The 5,571-nt window shown below is 44.0% G+C and overlaps 1 pseudogene; it reads right to left on the bottom strand.

The window, feature by feature from the left end:
* Positions 1 to 3,315, bottom strand: part of LOC105004412 — a 4,286-nt pseudogene extending 971 nt beyond the window's left edge.
* Between the last annotated feature and the right edge of the window lie 2,256 nt (positions 3,316 to 5,571).

The raw sequence follows: 5,571 nt of genomic DNA, 5'->3' as shown, positions 1-5,571 counted from the left end.
AAAAAAAAAAAAATCGAACACCCGACAGTTTGATTTATTAGCAATGTCTTCTTGGGGAAGTTAAATTTTTTTTTAATATCATATTCCAATAAGATAGAAATAAAAATTGCAGCACGAAATTGTAAGGATTCAGTAAAACCATGAACTCCTAGAGCCTCGGACACAGCTAGTGCTTATCATTGTTTGTTGTCATTATTGTTTCTAATATGACACTTGCAAGGACGTGGAATACAAGGGAGTTGTTATTAATAACTTTTAATAATACTATAAACTTTATCAATAAAATTAAAATGGTAAGTATCAATAATATTTAACTTTCACTGAGTACCAGGGCTGGGATTAGGTTAAAGTGAGTGAAATGCTTGCTCAAGTGCAAGATGTAAGGGGGTACCAGAAAGCCCAGATAAATAAAGATAAATAATATTTCAACACAATCTTTTAAAAATAATAAAGGGAATTCCATGGTGGGCCAGTGCCTCCACTGCCAAGGGCTGGAGTTCCATCCCTGGTCAGAGAACTAAGAGTCCACAAGCCAAGTGGCATGGCCACAAAAAAAAAATATTTTTTTTATTTTGTGAAAACTTTTATATTTGGAATTAGCCAGATGGACTCAGTTTGCATGCATGTGCACTCAGTCATATCTACCTTTTTGCAGCCTCATGGACTGTAGCCCACCAGGCCCCTTTATCCATGGAATTTTCCAGTCAAGAATACTGGAGCAGGTTGCCATTTCCTTCTCCAGGGGGTTTTCCATACCCAGGGATCGAACCTGCATCTTTTGCATCTCCTGCATTGGCAGGCGGGTTCTTCACCAGCTGAGCCACCAGGGAAGCCCTGGATGATCCCAGATTTGTTGGCAACGTCATCATCAGGAGCCAGTCGAACACATGCCTTCTTCTCTTCATCAGTCCTGATCAGGATGTTGACCTTAGCCATGTCAGTGTCACAGAGCTTCATCACAGCCTGTTCGATTTGGTGCTTGTCGGCCTTGACCTCCACAATGAATACCAGTGTGTTGTCTTCTCTTCTCTTCATGGTGAGGGGGACCTTGATGATGGCATGCTGCTAAGTCACTTCAGTCGTGTCTGACTCTGTGCGACCCCATAGATGGCAGCCCACCAAGCTCCCCCGTCCCCAGGATTCTCCAGGCAAGAACACTGGAGTGGGTTGCCATTTCCTTCTCCGATGCAGGAAAGTGAAAAGTGAAAGGGAAGTCACTCAGTCGTGTCCAACTCTAGCGACCCCATGGACTGCAGCCCACCAGGCTCCTTGGGATTTTCCAGGCAAGAGTACTGGAGTGGGGTGCCATTGCCTTTTCCTATGATGGCATAGCAGTCAAGTTTGTTTCTTCCAGGGGTGCTCTTCCTAGGATATTTGGGCTGCCTCCTGAGTCGCAGCGTTTTGGGCTACTGGAAGGTGGGTGACATCTGGATTTTTTCTTTGTGGCTGTGGACGCCTTTCAGCACTGCTCTCTTGGCCTTCAAAGCCTTTGCTTTGGCTGTGGCTTTGGTAGGGGGACAGGAGCTTCCTTCTTCACCTTCAGCACAGTCTTTGTGAAAAGCCACAAAATATTTTTAAAAGTCAAAATAATCAAAACCTAGGCAAAAAAAAAAAAATCCACGATGAACAAAATATAAAAATATTAAATAAGGTTAGAATCAGTATTACTGCTTATTCCTTTGGCCTCTGGCTCTAACATGACTCAGTACTAAACTACATTGAACTGCACTGTGCTGACACGTCATCCTGCCACCAGAGGAGGCGAGCATTAAATATACCCATCTTATAGACGAGAGAGAAAACCCAGAGGAACTCCTCATATACACTGCCCAGGGCCGCATAACTAAGCATAAAGCCAGAAATCTGTCCCACATTGGAACAATTCTAAAGCTCACAACTTGCCCTTTCTAGCTTCCCATTCACAAAGGGACGCAGGCTAACATTTTTCTACCCCAGGGTATAATTTCACTTGTGCTATGTGTAGAATTGCCAGAGTTACCGAATAAAAGTAAAGGATACCCAGTTAAATTTGAAGTTGAGAAAAAAGTTTTAGTGTGTGTATGTCCCGTAATGTCCTTTATCTGACCACTCTCCTCCCTGCCCCATTACCAAGGCAACCAGACATGTTAATAAACAGAATTTCAAAATGGAATTTTGAATCTGCTGGATTAAGCCTGCCATGTCCGTACCTGAGCACACATCAGGAATAATAAAGGGCTTTAATAGAGTAACAAGGGCCAAAAACAAAAAAATAGAGGAAATTGGCTTAAAATCTTAGGCTTAATGGCAAAGGGACAGTTTGAGCTTTCTCTGGCTCTACCAAAGCCCTTTTTTAGCCCTTAATGAGATGCTTTGGGATAAGAAATTACAAGCCGGAGTTGAAATAAAGGAAATGCTTTAGGTGTTCTGTGCTGTGTATCCTACAAATGTTATTTGTTATTTTGAGATCTCTAGTTCAAGGAGACATAAATTATTTCCTTGGCACAACAGTCTGAACCCCAATTATTTGCTCCCCCTTACGGTGTAATGAAAATGGTTGAGAACATATGAAATTGGTGCTTTAAAAGCAGTGGTAATCATGTTGCCCACCTGGAGCTGAAACATTAGTAAATTTCAGCTCCTTGGAGCTCAATAAATTAAATATATTGTCAGAAGTTATTTCTTCCAATAATGTTGCTGCATGCAGATGGAGAAGGGGAAAATATTTCAAGGCCAGCCGGAACTTTAAGTCGTATTTGAGGAATTAGGTTTTTAATAATGTAAGAGTGAATCATTATAACACAACAATGGATTTTTAGGAAATTGCATGACTTGAACAACTATTTCAATTCCCAATGCACACCCTACCTACCTTGTGAAAAATTTCTAGATCCCTCCCAGGTAAATGGATCCTTCCCAAAGCAATACCTAACACTTCACACAACCCACTAATTTCCTTGTTACTGATGTGTGTGTCTGTGTGTATGTACACGCACACATGCATACTTATGTTTACTCCCCTCCCCACCTAATCTGTGAGCTCTTAGAAATCAGGGACCATGTTTTATTTAAATATGAATTTAGAATCTAAAATCAGCTTCTTGTCCAGCATGTAGTTGTATAATTGCATAGTGTTTCCATACTGTATTCATTTTCCAGAGCTGCCATAAACAAAGAGTCAGAAATTATGGATATGATGTGGGCAGGTCTGCTTTCTTTTGAGGTGCACGAGGGGGAATCTCTCTCATGTATCTCACCTAACTTCTGGGAGTTTGCTGGCAATCTTGGGCATACCTTGGCTTGTAATAGAAGTATCACCTTGATCCCTGCCTCCATGGTTATGTGACATTTTCCCTGTGTGCACATCCCACTGTCTAAATTTCCCTTTTTTATAAGGATACCAATCCCACTGGACTTCCCAAGTGGCTTAGTGGTAAAGAACCTGCCTGCTAATGTAGGAGACACAGGTTCCATCCCTGAGTCAGGAAGATCCCCTGGGAAAGGAAACCCACTCCAGTATTCTTACCTGGGAAATCCCATGGACAGAGGAGCCTGGTGGGCTACAGTCCATGGGGCACAAAAAAGTGGGGCACGACTTGGAACAAGACAACAATTCTGTTAGTTTAGGCCCCACCTTACCTTGCCTGCATCTGTAAAGACCTAATTTCCAAGGAAGGTTACATTCTGAGATACCTAGAGGGGTTAGGACTCCAACATCTGAAGAATATTTTTGAGGTTCGAATAGCTTAAAATTATAGATTGACAGGCTCTAGTTGATTTTAAAATCTCTACTCAGCAGCGATTCTGAGGAAGGGGTAAATTCTGATTCAAAATTACCCTGAGTAATGATATTAAAGTGAATACACCTCACTTAGATCAGGCTACTGACATGTAGGAAAATAATGTTGTTCAGCCTGAATCTAGTGAACCAGGCTCTGCATTTGCACGATATTCTCAGCTGAGGCTTAGGCACATTCAAGGGTTATGTTGCTCTATTAACATCCTCTCCTCCCAAACCTGAAGTTAAAGTGATTGTTCAGAAGCCACACGCGCTCCCCACTCTAGGGTTTCTGTACAGCGACTTCAACTAGACCCGTGTATGTTACATCCACCTTGGAAGCTTGAAACCAAGAGGTACCAATGCTTCAGTCCTACAATGGACCCACTAAATCTGAATATCTGAGGGTGAACCAAAAGTCCTCGTGCGTGCTAAGTCGCTTCAGCCATGTCCGATTTTTTGTGACCCCATGGACTGCAGCCCACCAGGCTCCTCTGTCCATGGGATTCTCCAGGCCTAGAATACTGGAGTGGGTAGCCATGCCCTCCTCCAGGGGATCTTCCCAATCCAGGGATCGAAGCCAGGTCTCCCAAATTGCAAGTGGATTCTTTACCGTCTGAGCCACCAGGGAAGCCCAAGAATCCTGGAATGGGTAGCCATTTCCTTCTCCAGCGGATTTTCACTACCCAGAGATTGAACGCGCGTCTCTCAGGTCTCCTGCATTGGCAGGAGGTTTCTTTATCTCTAGCGCCATCTATCGGAGGGTGAACCAAAAGGCCTCAGGTGATCCTCATATGAAGCGCAAGGCTCTAGACCCACCGAGCTGCACCTGGCCTCTCCACACTCCTTGCCCTGGTCAGCGAATCCTCTTCCTCCTTCCTCTGACGGCTGTCTGCAGCTCCTTGGCCCTGGGGGTAGTCTTATCATGGTAGTTTCTACAAGCAAGGGTGCTGATAGTCCTGTCGTGGTCCCAGGTTTCCTGTGGAGTTCAGGTACTGTTGATGAACCTAAGCCCTATGCATCACTGGGAACCTTGTTAATATGCAGTTCTGATCCAGGAGGTACGGGGTTGGGGGTCAGGGAGCCTGCATTTCTAAGGTGTTCCCAGCGCGGGCCTGTGTTTCTTGTCCGTGGCTCACACTTTAAGTAACAAGGAGCTGGCATCTGAACCATCCCTTCTGACTGGGCTTTAACGTGCTATTGACGGGTGACCTTTGACCAACGTGTGGGGGAGGAGGGATGGCAAGCTCCCTGTGTTTGAAAACCTTCATTTAAATTATAGTTGATCTTCCTCCATATATGTGGTTCCTTCATTTCTGCCGTTCCTCCGTATCCACAGTTTTGTAACCAAAAATTTAACCGTGGGTCGTGTAGTATTGTAGTATTTATTACTGAAAAAAAAAAAAACCCACACGTAAGTGGATGCACACAGTCGTTGTTCAGGGATCAGCTGTCTGTGTACTTTGTCTCCTACAGAATGCCTCTGCCCTTTTCCTGAAGTTGGGTTTGTTATTTATTGAAGAAGCCATAAAACACCAGTGAGCTAGCTGGTCTGTTTCTAGTGATTCATAAACACTAAGGTAGTGCCTATGTAGTGAATCTTCTAGAGTGCAACTGCTCAGGTGACAGTGAGTCTTCTTTCTCTGAAAACTACTCCTCACATTCAAAGGGCACTCCAACCCCCAAGGCCAAATCTTAAAGTGGACTCTAGAGCCTGGCAGTGTGGGTTCAAAGTCTGGCTCTGACACCTGCTAGCCATGTGACCTTGGGAAAGTCACTCGGCTTCTCTAAGCCTCCATTTTCTCCCCTCACTT

The sequence above is a fragment of the Bison bison genome, unplaced genomic scaffold, assembly GCF_000754665.1.
Source record: "Bison bison bison isolate TAMUID 2011002044 unplaced genomic scaffold, Bison_UMD1.0 scf7180017864474, whole genome shotgun sequence".
Lineage (NCBI taxonomy): Eukaryota > Metazoa > Chordata > Mammalia > Artiodactyla > Bovidae > Bison > Bison bison.
This window is presented reverse-complemented; position numbering and strand designations above follow the sequence as displayed.